At 40.6% G+C, this 19,683-nt stretch overlaps 1 protein-coding gene across 2 annotated transcripts in view; it reads right to left on the bottom strand.

Moving 5' to 3' along the window:
* Positions 1 to 9,958, bottom strand: part of STEAP4 (STEAP4 metalloreductase) — a 26,389-nt gene extending 16,431 nt beyond the window's left edge. For both annotated transcript variants that reach the window (XM_008686210.2, XM_008686211.2), the window contains exon 1: positions 9,889 to 9,958. The gene's annotated coding sequence lies outside the window, so the exon portion shown is untranslated. The remainder of the gene's footprint in view (positions 1 to 9,888) is intronic.
* Between the last annotated feature and the right edge of the window lie 9,725 nt (positions 9,959 to 19,683).

The raw sequence follows: 19,683 nt of genomic DNA, 5'->3' as shown, positions 1-19,683 counted from the left end.
TCTACCCTCTGCCAATTCTACACAGTTTTGATGACTTAAAATTAGGTAGACTGATTCTACCACTTTATTATTTTTTTAATTTTCAGAATTGTTTTAGATATTCTAGTTCCTTTGCATTTCAATGTAAGTTTTAAGATAATCTTGTCCATAGCTATAAACAATTGTATATTTTAAATGCTTATACTTAACAAATCAATGGTTTTTGGCATATTCCAAAAATACAAGGCAACCTATTTGGTTTGTTTAGGAGATAATCACAGTCTGTATTACGATATTAATTCACGTTAAAGCATGATAGCAGTGTACAGTTATCTGATAAATAGATACGAATCTAAAGTTTTCTAGTGGACTTCTTTTCATCCTAAGACAGTATATTTTTGTATATGCATAGCCCTCATTTGGAGAATACATCAAAATAAAATTTTTAAGTCCCTTGCGTATTAGCAGCCAGGGGCAAATTGACCTTTCTCCCCTTTCTTTGCCCTGGAGTAGATCCTGTTCTTCATTCCTCTTAGTAAGTAGAACAGGAATCAACAACCCAACCACTTCTTGCCGTTCTTTTGGAAAATAGGCCATTTGTTTCTCCTCTTCACAGAGTGAAGAGGAAAATATGTAAATACTTACGAATATAAGACCATTTGTAAAAATGGGAAGAGGAAAGAAAATCTTCCCCTCTATCTCAGGTACAGATAGACCAGAAAGGAAAAATTAACCTTCATGAATCCTCTTATATCTTTTATTCTGAGAAATTTATAGAAAATACAAATTAAGGTAAATTCTTCTATAGAAAGATTCAATCTTAGTTATACACAGTATAGTATTGTTTTTCAGCTTACCCAATTTTACATATTTATACAAACTAAAAATGCAAAAAAAAATGCTTCTCTAAAAAAGTTTGGCAGTAATCATGAAAAGGACTATAGAGATAAAACTATCATCACAACACACAATTTCGGGTAATAGAAATAGTGTGGTGGGAACCATAAAGAACTATAAGTAGACAAAGAAGAACCCAGTTATAGAATTTTGGTCTGGGTGGGAATGCAGGGAGAGGGGCCATGATGGTGGTACCGACAGACAGACAGACAGACAGACAGATGTCTTCCTGGCACTCTTTCCAGACTTTTGTTCAACCATCAAAGCAACTTCTTAGAATCACTAAGGTTTATAAGATCCAAATACAACCACAAAGGGTTACACTGGAAACCAATGGTTCTCAACCCTGGTGCACATTAGAATTACATAGAGAACTTTTATAAAATGTAGATGACCAAACTCTTGGAGAGTCTCAATCAACTGGTCTAGGGTAGAGCCCAGGCATTCCCCACCCCCCCAAAAAAAAATCTCCCCCAGATAATTTTGTTGAGTCAAGATTGTGAACCATTGCCTGTTAGCTTTCAGTTTATGGCCTGCTACAGTGGTTCTCTTCCCTGGTCACACATTAAAATCAGGTAGGTAGATATTAAATGCTAGGACACCACCCCATAAGATTCTTTTTTTTTTTTTTTTAAGATTTTTATTTATTTATTTGACAGAGATAGAGATAGCCAGCAAGAGAGGGAACACAAGCAGGGGGAGTGGGAGAGGAAGAAGCAGGCTCATAGCAGAGGAGCCTGATGTGGGGCTCGATCCCATAACGCCGGGATCACGCCCTGAGCCGAAGGCAGGCGCTTAACCGCTGTGCCACCCAGGCGCCCCACCCCATAAGATTCTGAATCAGTTGGTCTGAGGTAGACCCCAGACATCTATATTTTAAAAACCAACCAACCAAAGAAAACAAACAACGAAAACCCCAACCCAAACAAGCAAGCAATTCTAAGGAGCACTCAGGACTGAGAACCACTGCAAATGAAAAAAGATAAGCCTATCTTTTTTGGAGAGGGACGGTGGGGACGTAAAAGGCAGAGAAGAAAGCAGGGTGTTGATGAGGTTGTGAGGGGAGGTGGCAGGAATGTTTTACTGGCTTTACAACAACTTTTCCTGCGAAATAGTCATTGGCTGAGTCTGAGAGGCTAGAATTCCTATTTTTATGAAAACCAGAGGCAAGAATGAGTGTGTAGCCTCACAGGGAAGAGGATCAAGGGAGCCAGACTGGGCTTGGTGTAGTCGCAGGGAGGCTTCACTCTGTAACTGTCTCAAGGAAATCCTGACAAGTTCTTCTCCATGAGGCACAAAGTCCATTGGATCAAATCCCCCCACCGATCTCCTAGAGTACTCCTGAATACCAACTCTCACAGAGGGCCGCACACTCCCTGCTTTATCATTTGGATGAAATCATTATTAAAGATATTCCCCACTTAAGAATTCAGCTTTGAATTCTGAAATGATTGTTTATCCTACATGTTGAATTCTTCCACAGGTAGTATCCCCACTGGACGCACACGCTTCCACGGCGGCTGTAGGACACAAATCCAGTGATCCCGGTTGGCCCCTTCCGGGGAGTTAGAATACAAATAACGCTTTTAAACTCTATAAGATGTGACATGATTTTTCATTTTAATTTGAGGCCTGTAAATAGGGACTTTTTTTTTTTAGTCCTTCCTTCTGTTTTATTATTCCTTCTGAATTTCAACCTGAAAGCCCTACATGAATTGACAACATATTTGTAATGAGCTGAAGCCCATCCATCAAATATTTCCTTTCATCACAAGGCATAGGGGCAGGAGGGAGTTCTGCAATGCTGCCAGTCTTTCTGTGATTAGAACATTTGTTTTAATATATCCCAGGGACAAATGGAAAGCAAAAAATATTTTTAAAAATTTAAAACCTTCCACTAACACATGAACCCCTCCAATTTATTCGCTGAGCTATTTCTATACTTTGTAAGATCAAGGTTCTTCAGAGAAAGCAAGCATATTCACATTAAGCCCATATCCTTTTCTGACAGGTATATATTATTGCAGCAAAAGCAGAAGACCTTGGCTTAAAAAAGACCTCTGATTGCGGTTTATGAAAAATGTAATATGTCTATAATCAATGGATTTATCTACTAATTGTTTTATTTTGACATTCAGTCTTCAGTGTCCATATGTTTTTTGAAAATATAATAGTATATTTATTTTAACCTTTGTATTAGAAGTACCTCTGTTAGTAATAGTCACAGACTAACATATCTAGCATCTAATGCATTTAACCTAAATAACCAACCAACTGCAGATTGGTTGCTGAAAAACTGGTAAATTATATCGTTTTGTAAGAAAATGTTATTTATCTCATAGCAACCAAGTTTACTGATGATTCATTTTTATGTAAGCAGATAGAATAATACAAAAGGAAACGCTAGTCTTAACTTGTACGGTTTGATCAGGTCACAAGAGCGTAACTAAATCTAACCTTCACATTAATGTTCTATAGGGATATATACTTCCTCAGGAATTGCTAATAACTAGAACTAGTTACGGCCTGTGCTATAACAACAATGATTCTGTTAGTAACATTTCACTGCACCCAATGAATTTCCAAGACAACAAGGAGATGCAGATCTCTGTTATCTATTTTAATTGTACTTTAAAACAAAAATTATTTATTTTTAATGTAAGGTCTTTGTGAAATTCTAGTTTATTCAAAAATCTTATTAATACGTGTTTTCATATTTCTATCTCAGCTGCATCTGTTAAGATAGATGAAGATTGTACTCTGATTCCCTGGCCAAGAATTTTATCATGTAGGTTCATTATCCACTGACTATGTTGGTTTGTTCATTTGATTAAAGCCTGGGGCTCATGACAACAAGGTCAGGAATTCAGTGTTGTCTGAGTTAATTTGCCTTGACTTCTATTTACCTTCTAAATGCAGAACAACTTCTTAGGAATCTGTAGTTCACCAAAGATTCAGCATCAGGACAGAACCTGGGCTGCCACCACCAGAAAAACAACTCTGTCTCACTGATTATGTGGCATTTGGCTTGTACATACTACATGAGCATTTGCTTATTGAATAATTTGGTGATTGCAATAGGCCACTTAATATTTAGTGTCAGTTAGTGGATTTTGCTTTTTCTAGGACTACTGTGGCCAGAGATATTTAGCAAGAGATTTGATCATTTCCACTTTTTTTTTTGTATTGAAGATTTTATTGATTTATTTGAGAGAGTAAGAGAGAGTGCACATGACAGAGAGACCACCAGCAGGGGAGAGGGGCAGAGGGAGAGGGAGATGCAGACTCCCCGCTGAGCAGGGAGCCTTACTGGGGGCTCCATCCCAGGACCTGGAGATCATGACCTGAGCCTAAGGCAGACTTAACCAACTGAGCCACCCAGGTGCCCCTGATCATTTCAATTTTGAATAAACTTTATTTCAGTAAATTTCCTACGAATAGTCATTTATCTTCATATTGAAACCACTAAGAATTATACGAATATTGATAATTGCTAAATTAGTTTGGGGGTAGAGGAGTTTTTCTGTGGATCTGATCCCACTCTGAAGTCCCTGCTGATGAATCTCCATTCTGCTTCATATTATCTACTTACCATTTGTTAGAAATCTCCTGGGGGTGGGGCACCTGGGTGGCTCAGTTGGTTGAGTGTCCAACTCTTGGTTTCTGCTTAGGTCATGATCTCACGGTCTTGCAATCAAGTCTGCCCGCCCCCCCCCCTTGGGCTCTGTGCTCAGCATGGAGTCTGCTTGAGAGTCTCTCTCTCTTCCTCTGCCCCTCCCCTGGCTCTCGAATGCACATGCTTTCTCTCTCAAATAGATAAATAAATCTTAAAAAAAAAAAAAAAGAAAAGAAAAGAAATCTCCTGGGAGCGATTTACTCATCCTTAGGAATATAGTCTCCTTCATCTTTGGGGTATCATTTTCTATTTCTAAGCTGGCTCTCAGAGGATAGGACTCCCCAGTGGCCATCGTGCCTCTAATGTTTGCCAAGACCGATCAGCTTGAGTTTCAGGGCAGGATCTGGCCTCGCAGCCATTCCTTGCCTTACCCCAGGGGACAAAGCGCTCTTGAAACTCCCTTCCCCTTCCTTGTTATATTCTGATATACACGCTTGAGAGCTGTGCTAGTTGATAAATACTTTTTTTAATGAGAGAGCTCCTTCTTTTAAATTCCTTGGTTTTCAATCTCAGCTCTTTTCAATGGTTTGGCTAGAGGCTGGCTTGCCAGGTAAGGGCTTGAAATCAGCCATGCTGGGAGTTTCCACGTCATGGAGATCAGCAAATGCTATAAATCAGGATTTTTTTTTTTTTCTTTTCCTTAGAGAGCCGTTTACCAGCACTCCACTTCTTTCCCTCCTTCTCATTCCCTCTCCCCAAGAACGGCATGTGACCAGGGAAATGGGAAAATAATTTGGCCGATAGGATGATACACTTTTCCAGTCCTGTTTGCAACTTAGGCCTAAATCTCTTTCCTTAGGGACCTCCCTTCTCAGAAGGCTCCTAGGCTTTAATGAAAACAGGGTCCGTGTTCACTCCCTCTTACCCCAGCAAAGGGCCTACACCCTCTCCACCCCACACATGGAATGAACACGATGCTCGCTGTGAATCTGATCCTTCTAGGCTCCTGCTTCCCTCAGGGAAATAGAGACAGGGACCTCTTTGTGTACTGCCATCCCCAAACACATACCTTCCCATTTTCCAGATATGCCTCAAGAATGCATAATTGGGGATCACAGTCTGGGAAAACCAAAGGCAACTGGTACCTTTCATCATTAACTGAATAGAACCATTTACCAACCTGCGAGCTGCTTTCTCCTCAACATCCTTTCCTTTCCTATGAAGAAATAACTGGCAGCATAATCTTTTTTTTTTTTTTTTTGTATAAGAATTTCTTGCTATAACTTAATTCTTTTGAACTGTTCACTAGCTTTATATTTTATGCCATGCTTTCAGGTATTAACGAAGGGCTAACGTATTTTACTTAAGTTAAACTAATTAAAACCTTTAAAATTCAATATTCCAATTTTCATGACCTCAGTTAAATGCCTTAATCATATTATATCACTTTTTAAAATGAATTAGACTCTAAAGTATTATAGTTACAATTTTTTTTATGAAACTGACCCAGTATAGCAACATAATAAGGCTACTAAAATGAAGGTTAATGAGAAGAAACACCAAGGTTCTTGCCATTTCTTCTTTCTTTTAAAAAATACTTATAATCATTCCCACTATTTGTTTTATATGTACTGTACAGGACACAGCAAGCTCATACTTCTCCTCAAATGGCAAGTAGTCGAAATCTGGATACTTTGACCTTAAGTAGTACAGTGCCCGGGGCATCTGGGCTCATAACCTGCTACATCCATAAGGGTTTGCATATTCCAAAAATCAAAATCATTTTGATCAATGTCTTGGTAGGGTTTCATGTTTTCAGTAAACTTTTTGAACAGACTCTCTGAGCCGGGCACTGTGTTGTGCTCCAGGCTTTGGGATGATGTAGAAACAGAATCAAACTGCTGTAATGCGATGTGTAAGGACCCAAGCACAGGAAGGTGCATAGTGCTCCTCACGTTAAAGAATGGGCACGAATTTATGTGGGAAACAGGACGAGAAAGTATACTGAGGTCTGTGCAAAATGGCTTCAGCCATTGTTTAACTTGTGCTCAAAGGTCTTTGCATACTCTGTAAAAAGAGCAGGTCTAGATGAAACATGCATGATCAGTGTGGACCGTTAATTGCCCCCTCGAATTCCCAGCATTGGTGCCATCGTCACTGACGACCTGACTGGAGCCCCTGCTATTTTTCTCCCTTCAGTATTTGGAGCTGAGGCAAAAGAGAGTACCTAGTTTGTGTTCTAATAACCTTCTATGAGACCTGATATATAGTTATTTGCTACCTCTTAGGTTACTTTCTTTTTTTTTTTTTTTCAAAATTATAGTTCCTAACTTTTCAAAATTGCCCTTTGCACACATTTTTTTTTCCTTTTAAGATGAAAAGTGGACTTTACTTCAGTCTGACATTAGGATTGCTCATACAATCTACATTTAAAAGAAACATATTTCTCTCAAAAGAAGTTTTCAGAAATCTGTGACCATCAAAGTACAGTGTGGTAAAAACTCTCACACGTGGTGTAACAGACTCTTCTGGGACATTGTGGAGAAGCATTTGAATCAGAATGTCAATGTCCTGCCTAGTTAGAGTGGAAATACTTCTAGTAGAATAGTACCTTTTTTTTTTTTTGGTAGTGATATATTTCTGAAAGATGATCTTCAAACAGTATAAGAATTCTTTGTTCTCTTTTTTAAATGATTTTGGAAGAACAAATTGTTTATGTATATAGGTCAGGTAAGTTTTCTTATCATGCATTGTTTTAAGCATTAATTATCCTTTAGTTAGTTACTTGGCTTTATTCCTTCCAGGACTGATTTCTTTCTTTCTTTCTTTCTTTCTTTCTTTCTTTCTTTCTTTCTTTCTTTCTTTCTTCTTTTTCTTTCTTTCAAAGATTTTATTTATTTATTTGACAGAGAAAGACAGCCAGGGAGAGAGGGAACACAAGCAGGGGGAGTGGGAGAGGAAGAAGCAGGCTCCCAGCAGAGGAGCCTGATGTGGGGGCTCGATCCCAGGGATCCAGGATCATGTCCTGAGCTGAAGGTAGATGCTTAATGACTGAGCCACCCAGGTACCCCCAGGACTGATTTCTTGTCAACAAAAGAACAAGTGCTAATTCAGATCATTTTGGAAATGTCCTAAAAGTCATTCAAAATATCTTGAGTAGGTTTGACACATCATGCAAAACTGTTCAGAAAGTCTTCATCGTTAACTAATGACTCATTTTCTTTGGATTTACAAAGAACAGAGTCAAATAGGTGAGTTCAGATCTCTTGTCTTTGTAAAATCTTATTTCTTATTTCTGGAGGACTAGAACTTAAAAAAAAAAAAAACAACACAAAAAACCTCCCACCCAGAAAACTACATTATTCATAGCCTGTGTAGAATCTTACAGTAAGAAGTATAGATAGATGGGGGTGTAGGCGCTTAGCAAATGACCTCCTTCTTGGAGGACAACCCAGAGGAAATGAACTACAAGGTACCCTAGCAAGTCTTCAAGTTTGAAGGGTGATTAGGTACATATATTTGACAATAGCTTATTAGCCTTCTTAAGATTTTAAAAGGAAATGATTTTTAAATAGCAGTTGACAAAAGATCCAAATGATTTATAAAGAGAACCAGATGGTGAGGATCACGAAACATTGGATTATGTTTCTGTCGGAGACTGCAGAATCAGCTACTTGGGAGACTTTAAAAGGAGAATTTATGTCGTTTTAATAATGGCATTAACAATGGTAGAGTGACCAGGGGTGGTCCTTTAGGAGACAGGGAAGAGCAGAGTGACTGCCCAGGGTTGCTTCAATTTTTAAATTCTATGACCTACACATCTATTTTTCTTAAAACTGTTCAGAACAAGGCTCAAGGCTCAGGGTTTTCAATCTATTACCAGGCTTATCAAAATTTATTTGGTTACTTCTAACAGCAGTTAGCAAGTTTAAGCAAGGCAGAAGTCAGGAAATTATTCTCAAGTTAGGGGTCGGGTCTTGTACACATCGGTTTCTGAACCTGAAGTTTCTATGTGAACTTCAGCAGGACTATAACTGTTGCCAGTGGAGAAAGTGCATGACCTAATTTTTCTATACACATGTACCATTTACCTTACAACCTCGAAGCCTGATAAATAGGGGAAAGCTTCATCCTGTTTTCTGGGTTGGCAATGTTTGCCATGCAGGTAGGATACACGCAGGTGGAATTTCATTCTGTGCTAAATCACAGCATTCTGCAAAACTAGGGGCCTTGCGAAAGGCCATATCTCAAAAGAGTTACTGCTTCAAATAAATGTGCCATTTTATAAAATTACACCCACTGTATCAGAAAAAATGTTCTTTCATGTGAGTGACATTTATATGACTGCCATTTATAGGGAAGAGGACATTCTCACATAGCACGGCTGAAGAATGGTTTTGAAAGCTGAGAGTGTTCTCTGAATGATAAATGTGATAGAAGTCTAAGATACTTGTGTGGGAAGAGATGCTCCCCAACTGTGTAGTATCCCTATAAAAACGAAACTTGCATAATTATGAAGAAAGCAATTACTTGGTTATACTTATTGCATTAACAAGATTTTCGATAAATTTCAAACCAGCAAGGAGCTTTCGTTATGGATTTTCACCTTGTTACAGTGTTGGACTGTGTGAATCATCTGATTCAATAGCCTTTTATTTTACATTGGTGGAAACAGGCTGAGGTGGTGAGCTGCAGGTTAGAACTAGGAATAGAATTCTCCAAATTCCCTCCCTTATTCTCCATCCAATACGCCTTCATTATACCAGTGATCTTTTTAAAAAGTTCCTACATTACCATCAGGAGGAAAAAAACTACCTTCTAGCTGCCTCTGGACAAAGAGGGAAACCAGGCTATATTTATTCTTCACAATAAATTACATTTCAAACAATCTTCTCTGGAAAAGCAATCGCTAAATTACAGAAGGAAATTTAAATCAAAATCAAGGACGGAAGTGGTTGCAGATCTCAGGACAAATTTCAGCTCTTGGTGAAGATCTGAGACTGCGGAGATTGCCAAAACCACATTCTTCCAGGCTCCCTTCTTGGTGAGCGCCACAGGATTGCTTTCCTCCAGAAGTAAGGTACAGAAGAGGAATACAAACCCTAAGTCTTCCACCTTAGGGTTTCTCTGCACTCTCGGGAGGAGATGAGCGATAAAACTCCAGGAAGCTAGATGTTTGTTGAATAGCTTAACTGATCGCGCCACACCCTTAGATGGCCTTTCCTGGAGAGGGGCGCGGGGGCGCGGCGGGGGAGTTTGCCAGCACCTCCTTCCCGGTGCGAGCTGGGGGGAGGGAGTGAGGTCCTGGAAGCTGGGGCTCAAGGTGGGCTGAAGCGGATAAAGGAGCGAGGCAGCGTGGCGAAAGGTACGAGGCAAGAGCCGGCGACGGGACCCACCTGCTGGGAAGTGCTTGGGAGGCGAGGCGGCCACGGTCACGCGCAGCTGCAGCTCAGCTCAGGGCTGCGGGTGGCGCCTCTCGCGGGTATAAGAGGCCGGAGGGAGCGGAGGGAGGGCCCGCTAGATTTCGCAAGATAAGCGGTGAAGAAAGCGTTTCCAGGAAGAGTTCGAAACTGGGAATCCCGGGCAACTGGAAGAACCAGAACTTCCGGTGCTCTACCGCGGCTGTTGCAGATGTTGCTGATGGTAGGAGCCTGCGGGAGTTTTCAAGGGTGTTCCGCGGAGTGCTTGGAATCTATGCGTTCCACGCAGATGGAAGCATAGAGAGGCTGAGGAGGATCCCTCTCCTGAAGGAGCCAGACAGCTCTGAGTAGTTGAGAAAACACTACCTGGTCTAGGCTTTGAGGCATTTCTCCCTTTTCCATTTTGTCTTAATTCAGCGTAAGAAGTAACATCTTTCCCCCTCTGTCTGGAAGTCTTGGGTTCTCTTGGGACCCATAGCAGAGATGATCTTGAATCTGGAGGTTTTAATTTAGGTAGATTAAATCGTTCAAGAGAAACAAGCCGAATGAAAGAGAGGGATGATGATGCCCATACCTTACTGTTGATATATATATCTATATAATATTGAATAATAATATGTAATATATTGCATAATTATATATATATATATATGCAATTGGATTGCTATGTCTTTCTGTATAGGAGGAGCTCAAAAGCTTTAGCTATGAGGGGTTTAAGATTTAATTCATCATGATAACCTATAGGGCAAAGCACCCCTGCACTCTCAAACTCTGCAGTTTGACCCTAGAGTCCTCCCAATCTGGCTCTTGCCCAGCCATCTGGTCTTAAGCTCCATGGCATACTTGCTGAAACCCAGATGTTCAGCCACATGGAGGTCTGTTTCCAGCACTTTTCAGGCAACCCTTCTTTGCCTGATTTGTAGCTCTCCCCAGAGTATCTTGTGGAGTTAGCTCAGACCCCACATCTTCCAAGAAGTCTTCTCTGAGCCTCTTGTTGCAATTAAACTTTCCTTTCTCCCTTCAGTGTAGTGATATTTCCAATGCGGGCAGTTAGGACGATTTACCTCTTAAGAGAGTTATTGTGTCTGTATCTCCTCTCCTGGACTGGAAGCTCGGAGGCGGACACCTTATCCTTTTCAGCCTGGGATTCTCTACCACACCTAGCACAGCGCTTTGCTTATAATAGGTGCTTAATATTTATCGCAGTCATTAATTAACTTACTGTCAATTATATTTTGTAAAAGGTTCATCTGATAGTATTCTTTGGACGAGGAAGAACTTAAAAGGTATTCATTGATGTTACAGCATCAATTTTCCCAGCTTCAAAACTGACAGGGTTAGAGAAAGGGGTGCAATTAGGAAAGAAGGTCTCCTGGTTTGTCCCTTAGATGTCTCATGGTTGATCCACAAGGTTTGGGTGACTTGCCCCTGGGCTAGCATCTGGCTTTAAGCCTTGTGGGCAAAAAACTTGATTCTTAGCACACTGAACTTGACACTTACAACCAGAATGCTGATTTGTTAGTTGTTAATGGACTGTAAAGGAAATAATTACTGTGGAAATACAGTTGCTGAGGGCAATGAGCATTCTAGCCATCACATTCTTTCCCTGGAGACGTATCCTGAGGAAGCCATTTTATGCAGAAGTCTGCTCTATCAACAGGGGAGTGAGTTAGCAGATCCCAAGGTCACTGGCATCTAGCCATCCACCACTGACACCATGGTGACATATTTGCCACCAGGAGCGTGTTGCTGGGTCTATGGACTAGGTTACGCTGGTTTCTGGGTGGCGTTTGGATCCATGATGAGTTGACATGTGGACAATCATATTCCCAAATGCAGCCTCCAACTAATAACAGAATCATTGTTTTTTATACTTATTTTCAGGGGGGCAAAAAATTTTAAAAACCCGATTTTTATGAGAAGCAGATATATTTCAGTTATGTAAGCTCTTTTCTTTGCCAAAGGCAACCAGAGTCCCAGAAAGGGAAGATGAAATTACTGGAATATGAAGGATAGAAGAAATTTTCTTTATTAGGACTAAACTTAAGAGTTGCTTGACTTATTTATCTTGCGGTTAAAAGATTGATTTTTCCCTTGATCCTAGGAGAGACACAAAATTCATAACTCTTCTAGTCTTTCCTTAAACCCTTGCTGTCGGGGAAATTAAACTCTTAAAGATGCCAGCAGCCTGAAGACCCAAGGCTTTGCTGTTGGCAGAATTCATCCTTCTCCTGAAAGCTTATCATCAGAACTCCAGATAAGCCTTCCCAGATGTTCCGCACACCAAAGCATTCCTGTTTAGAAATTTCTACATTTACTCTGCCCTGAGTCTCTTCTGCTATGTCCTCCCTTGCCAGCCTGCTCTCTCCATTTCTCTACATGGCAGAACTTAGGAAAATTGATGAAGTAGGCCTAGTGCCAGTATTAAATGACTGAATGAAGTATGCCTTTAACCTTAGTATCTCCTTTTCTTTGTCATTTTTCTCCTCTTAAGGGGCTGTTTTCTGTGCAGTCTCTGGTCTCAACCCCTCCTCCCTCTTCCCCAAGGCCTCTCCTTACAGTGCATGACACATTATCAAGCCCCCCCCCCCCAGGTGACTGACTTGATAGTCTATAGTTAGAATGTATATGGGAAACCCTTATTGACCTAAAGATTTGCCCTCTAGCGGTTTTTGAAAAACAAAACAAAACTGAAGGATTCTTGGAGATGTCTGGTTTATTCAAAGAAATAAATCTCTAATGGAGGGGGGACAAATTTTAGGCACTCTGATAGTTATTTTTGAATATGGGTTTAATGAGTATTTTGTCTTTTGCTTGCCTAGCATCCAGGGTCAGGACTAGGGTGAGATGAGTGGGGAGTGAGGGCACAACATCTGAGGAGGGGCTTACTCTCAAAATAGACCCTCATGAACCAGAAAATGAGTGTCTCCTTAAATTTAGGCCCCTTGGTGCTTCAGTGACTTCCTCTCGTCCTAGCCTTGCAGAATCCATTTCTCTTTCTGCTAATCGTATCTTCATTTTCCCTTGAAACATACCCTAGCACAGTCTCAGCCCCTGGGGTCCGGGTGGAGGTGATGCACTGGAGGTTTCCGGTGGGGGGCGGGGCGGGGAGGATGTCAGTTTCAGGAATAGACACATGACCTAGGCCTGACCAATCAAAGCACACACAGCCTTGTGCACCGTGATTGGTTCAGTGATGACATGTGACCTAGGCTGGGCCAATAGGTATCTTTCCTGGAACAACTCAGAAGGAAGCATGCTCTTTACAGAGGGTTGTTTAGCTGATAGAAAGTTAACCTAGGTCATTGTGAGGAGAGAGTGAGCCTGAGAAAGAAGCCCCGCAAGGCAAAGGAGGGTGAAGAGGTGAGAAGGAAGAGATTTAGAGATTTCTGAAGTTGTTGGAACTCTACACCTGAAGAGGGTTCTCCACCCTGGGCTTTTGAGTTCCATGTGTCAATAATTGTGTGTTTGTTCTCTGTACCGTCCTGCCTAATGAAGTGGGACGGGGTGGGATGAGAAGAGCACCTGCTTAGGGTCGCTTCTCCAGTCAGACTGCCCTGCTACGGTGGCTTCATCACATCGTGCAGTCAGAATGAGGATAACTTTTGTTGTTTGGGGGAAGAAAACCCCCAACTTTCTGAATTTCCTTGTAGCAGATTTGGGACTTTAGTGAGTAATCTCTGGCTGAAGTTTCTCAGCTACTTTTTGGTAGATGTGGAAATTTAATTTCCTGTCCCAGCCAACTTATTTTTCTACTCCTTTCCCACTCTCCTGGGTGGTGGGCTAATAGAACCACCTTCTCTCCCCTCCATACTGTGAAACTGCGAAGGGCTAAAACCAGGTTCATGACCTGAATTTATTTATTATACCAATCTCTAGGATCCCTGCCAACACAGAACAGGAAGCAAAACCAAACAACATTCTGCCACCCACCTGTTACCCAAAAAAGCACTGATGGGAAAATACGCCAGACACTGACAATATTGGAGACTGGGCTAGGCAATGATGTCAGGAATGACAATAAAGAATTTAAAAATAAAACATGCCCTAAAGATCCTGATTCTGTCACTAGAAATTCAAGAGAAGGTAAAATTGGAAGAGTTGAGTGTATGAGGTGAGTGAATAATAATACTTTAAAAAGTCACCGACTAGAGGTAAAGGACAGTTACTTGTGGGATTTGGAAATAGGGAAGGAATCCCTGTCCTCTTTATCTGAGTCTCTGACTCTGAGTCACAAGTCTATGGTATGTTGGCAGGGCTATGGACTGACCGTCCCCAAGAGAAACCTGGATGTGGCCCAGGCCACACCTGCTGATCTCAGAGGAGGTCACTTGGCCATGATACTATCAAAGAACAAGATCTTCAGGAGCGCCTGAGTGGCTTATTGGTTGAGCATCCAACTTTTGATTTCAGTTCAGGTCATGATCTCAAGGTCCTGGGTTTGAGCCCTGCCTTGGGCTCCATGCTCAGCTTAGAATTTGCTTGTCCCTCTACCTCCCCCACTAGCACAAGCACTCTCTCTTTCTCTCTGTCTAAAATAAATAAATAAAAAAAATTTTTTTAAGAATAAGATCTTCAAAGTTTGAAGAGATGAAGAAATATTGAGGTGTAGTTAATGTTTTGGTAAATGCAATTTTTGATAAATGATGCATGTTTTGATAAATTAACAGAGATGTTCTTTTGGTAATTCAAAAACTGAAAATAAGCTTTATCTCAGCCTCTTATAAAGAAGCTGATTGTCAGGCTCCTGGGAGAATCATGTTTCCACAGTGGGTGGTGGCTCCTGTTAGTACTGGAAATATTATTGGTAAAGGTGAATCCAGTACAACTAGTTAATCTGTGCCTGGTGCCAGTAAAGAAGGTTAGTTGAATTGTTGAATTGTCACATACTGAAGAGGAGAAAAAAAAGAAAGAAAGAAGGAAAGAAAGAAAGAAGGAAAGAAATAAAGAAAGAAAGAAAGGGAAAGAAAACGTTGAATGTGCCTAATCCATTGTTCTGTTCAAACAAAATTTGCAGTGAAATGAGTATAAAGCAGATCACAGGAGGAAAAGGATAAGAATAATGAAAATATGAGGCCATTTTATTTTCTGCATACTTTTGACTGTATAAAGATCAATTACTTGCTAAGAGTTATTTTCCTTCCTTGAGATTGCCTTAAAATAACTATAAAACTTTATCATGCTGGTAAGGAAATGCCAAATATAGATTATTTATTTTATATGTATAGATTATTTGCCAAAGAGTTGATTTCACTACTGTAGATTGTTGTAGGTTATGTAAAACTTCATTTTAGAGGATTAATTAAAATATTTGAAAATTGATGCACAGGTGCAAAATTCGAGATTTGAAAGCAGTGCATTAGAAAGCATCTTCCCCCAGACATTGAGTTCTCCTGCCCGGAGGCAACCCTGTTCATGATTTATTGGATTCCTTTCACAGACAAGTTATGCATATAAAAACATACCTGTTTAGTCTTAAAAAAATCCAAGTGGCAGCCTACTAGTCACATCCTACGCCTTGCTTTTTTTCACTTAATGCAACTTAGAGATCATTCAGAAAGAGCAGTCAAGGCAGGCCTATTTGAATTTATGTCCCTACATGCCCAGCTCCCTTTACTTATTCCCCCCTTTCTCTGCTTTGTTTCCATAGCTCTCATTACTTTCTATCGCACTGTAATTGAATGATTTACTATGTTTATTGTTTGTCTTTCCCGTGGATTGCAGGAGCCATGGGGACAAAGAATTTTTGTGCCATTTGTGGTCTGCTGTGTATGTTACACCTAGAATGGTGACTGGCACATAGCAGGGTCTCCATAAATATTGTTGAATGAATGAGTGAATGAGTGTTTCAAAGGAAAAATGATACATTGGTAGAAACCCAGAGAGAAATATGTAGAAATTAAAGATCTTTGAAACCATTCATGTAAAAACTGTATTGATGTGATTAAACCCGCTCTTTACCAGCGGAAGTGGAAAGCTCAAGGAACTGTCTCTGCTGATTGCCAAACATTTCTGTGCTAAAATCATTCAGAAAAGGCCAATGCCTCTGGCTACTTATCTCTTGCTATTCCCAGAGTTCTGCCTTTTTTTTCCCCCCAGACTTCTTTTTCAGCTATAACCTTTTCATTTAATTACTTCCCTCCCAGCTCCATATCTCCTATGTCTTCAGTAGCATTTTGTGAAAATGTAATGGAGTTCCTGGGTCTTTTTTCTGAAAGCATCTTTGTAGTGAGATATCTCACTAAGTCCCAGCAGTTAGCACTTGCAAACAGGCTGTGGAAGGATGTCCAGCATTCATTATAGAAAAGGAAGGAGAGCCTACCGTCTTTGCGTTTCGGGACCTTACAGGAGGCGCTGAAAGGGTTTGTTTTCATCAGAACAGTCACCTGTGTTTTTATATAATGATCACAGAAAAAAGGGATGTTGGACAGATGCTTTCAAATGGCCTAAGTAAAAAAATATTTGGAATCATTAAAAAAAAAAAGGAGGCGGAGGAAAACAAAATAAATGGCTTGCTCTCTTGGTCCCCTTTAGGTAGATATCTGATTTGGTGGGGCCAGTGGCTATTTAGAATATTCTTAATTTGTGCTTTCTTGCATTTTGTTAAAGAGTGATTACCTAATGGATTTGATACATGAGAAAGGCCACACGGGAAAGAATACTTGGAGGCAGTGAAGGGGTAAGTTATAATTTTTTATGTCATTCAAATGTAAATTACTTAAAACCCTAGATCAGGACTATTTTAACTTTGAACTTAAATCCAGGGCCATTCCTATCTTAATGGCTATTCCTTAAGAAGAAAGCAAGAGACACATTTTAATTAAGCACTAGAAATTTAAATAGAGAAATTTGTCAAATCCCATCAAAATCTACTTGCTAGAAATAAAAGCTTATTATTTTTTGGAGGGGTTGACATCTGTCGGTCCTGGTGCCCTTTCTCCCCTTCAAAGAATAAAGCTTCATTTGGCCAGAGGGAAAGAAGGAAGTCAAGTAAAGTTCGCCTAAGAAACCCAAAGAGATTCAGTCAAGTTCATGGACTTCAATTGCAGTGCCATTAAGACCCTGGAGAGAGCAAAATGGAGTCTCTGATGTCAAGCAGGGGCCTGTGTCAAGCAACGCAAGCAGTTAAGGTACTGCTGCTAGGAGGTTTTGGGACCAACGTCAGCTGACACCCCAGAAATGATAACGAGCAGAACCAGAGGTCTGCAGGGATCCGAAACCCATTAAATCCCTTTACGAAGGGGAGGATTTGGGCAGCAAACTATCAGACTCCTGAGACCTGACCCCTCTATGTCTGACCACTTGAAAAAGGCATCTGCTGCCGAAGGGTGTGCCCAGTGGATCTTGGAACAGAACCAGGATCCTTCCGCGCTTGAACATCAGAAGCAGTAAGTGCTGAGAGCTGACCCGGACCAGACCGAGGCCTTATCTCAGCTGCGCGCCCACAGACTGACTTCGCGTTTGGTTCGTGAACTTCCTGCACCCTTCTGTTATCTGGTTGGTTGTGTCTCTTGTCTTCTGTCCTGCTCTGTGTGCTGTGCAAGAAGCCGAGTTTAATCACATGGTGAGATGTCACTGAGTTTGGAATCCTGAACCTACTTTATCATTGTGATTTAACTTTGCTTTATGATTGCATATAGCTGACATTGTGGAAAGACACAACTCGTGTGTGCGCCTTCATAGCGTGCTCATGACAGACCCTTGCTTGGGGACATTTTAGTGAATTCTAAGAAGTCCAGTTTCAAGTCTACTATGCCTTAAAAGGAAAAAGGAAGAGACAGGAAAACTGTAAAAAGCAGACTCGAGGGCTCCAAGTACGACTGTCTGGGATACTTTATTGTAGGAGCAAAACAATCAGGAAGTACTAAGGAAAATGCCATATATGTCATAATATGTTAATCTTTATGTTAATAGCCCTATTATGACAAGAAACATTATGTTTAGTGTGCTTCAATAATACAAGGAATGGTATAAAAACCATTTTAATGGCATTTTTATCCAAAATGATAGTCATAAAATCAGTTTTTTTTAAAAGATTTTATTTATTTATTTGTTGGGTGGGGGGAGAGAGAGAGAGCACAAGCAGGAGAAGCAGCAGGCAGAGAGAGAAGCAAGATCCCTGCTGAGCAAGGAGCCTGATGCGGAACTCGATCCCAGGACCCTGGGACCATGAGCTGAGCCGAAGGCAATGCTTAACTAACTGAGCCACCCAGGTGTCCCATAAAGTCAGTTTTTTATACTGACCCATCCTCCTTCTCGAGAAACTACTCATAGTCAATCATATCCACCTTTTCATAACTAATCATTGCCACACTTTCATTTTGAACCTCTCATTTTCTCATCATGACCTCTGTCCATCCAGCCCACTCACCATGTCTGTCCCACTTTGCTAACTTCTAACTTCATCAAGACCTCCAATTCCTGCTCTTATTTATTTTTCTATTTGTCACTTGCTCTTGCTTCCTTCATCTTTTCACTTCTCTTACTCAGCTGAGATTCCATATACTACTATGACTCTTCTCTTGCAAATGCTTTGTGATCCACTTGGCTATCTCTTTGTGTGTTTCCTTTATCTGGCAAAATCTCAACCTTGGTTTCCCCCAGCTAGCTGCCTACTTTGCACCTCCACTTAAAGCAGCTAAGTGTTGCTAGAGAAAATCACACAGTTGTGCTGGCTGGAGTCATTTCAAAACCATGACCACACATGGCACATTACACTAAGTGACATCCTACTGTACCTGGCAAGCATATTCAATGTCTAACTCTCTGAAATGACTCCTTAAATCTCCACTTCCCTTCCCCACTCAGTCACATATTGTGAAGTCACCATGATCTAATTTTCCTACTACCAGTTCTAAGAGCCCACCATATTCATACTCACACACTCTGCGGGTCTTTTTGCCCCTGAGGCCATTTTCTCCAGGTATGCTCTGGATCCCACCCCACATGTAGGTGCATAAAGACCACTCCTCCAATTATGTTCTTCCTTTTCCCAGTCTTCAGTCCATCTCTGTCCACCAGATTGTAACTGATAGCATTCAAGTAATGACTTCATGCGCTAACCTTGAGCATTTGTTCCCATTGCAGGATGTTCGCATGTTGTAGTTACTATTGCTTCTGCATGGAAAGGTCTTTGCTCAGAGCTACAAGTAACTGCCTCATTATTCTGGTCTCAGCTCGGCTTCTCTTCTTGTTGCCTTTAATGACCTTCTTACTCAAATTAGCTCTCCCATCCACCACCGTTCAGATAGGTACTGTATGTCACATTACATAGTTTTATTTTCCTCATGGTACATATTATCTGAAAGTATCTAACTTTTTATTGATGTGTTTATGTGTTTCTTTTCCCACTGGAATGTAAGCTTATTGAAGGCCAGGGACCATTTTTTCTTTGTTGCTGCGTTACTGTATTGCTGGAGAACAGTCACTGGCATTCAGTAGGTTCTCAATAAATACTGACTGATGGATTGAGTGGATTGACTACTTAAAGGTAGTAATTACAATAATTTGGAAGACATCATTCTCCAGAAATGTGGATGAAAGATATATTACTGTGTTTTCTCATTCAAACAAATTTATTTCTGGAAGGATAGTGAAAAAGAGTAATGTGAACACCACTGCTAAAAAAAAAATACTTATATAGAACTTTTGATGTGCCAGACATTTTTCCGGACACTTTTCAACTATTTATTTAAACCTCACAACAACCCTCTGAAGCATGTATAACAGATGAGGAGACTGAGGCACAGAATGTAACAGCGCACTTGGGTG

The sequence above is a fragment of the Ursus maritimus genome, unplaced genomic scaffold (genome assembly GCF_017311325.1).
Source record: "Ursus maritimus isolate PB19 unplaced genomic scaffold, ASM1731132v1 scaffold_3, whole genome shotgun sequence".
In the NCBI taxonomy this organism is placed as follows: domain Eukaryota; kingdom Metazoa; phylum Chordata; class Mammalia; order Carnivora; family Ursidae; genus Ursus; species Ursus maritimus.
Note: the sequence above shows the minus strand (reverse complement) of the source record. Positions and strands in the feature narration are given on the sequence as shown.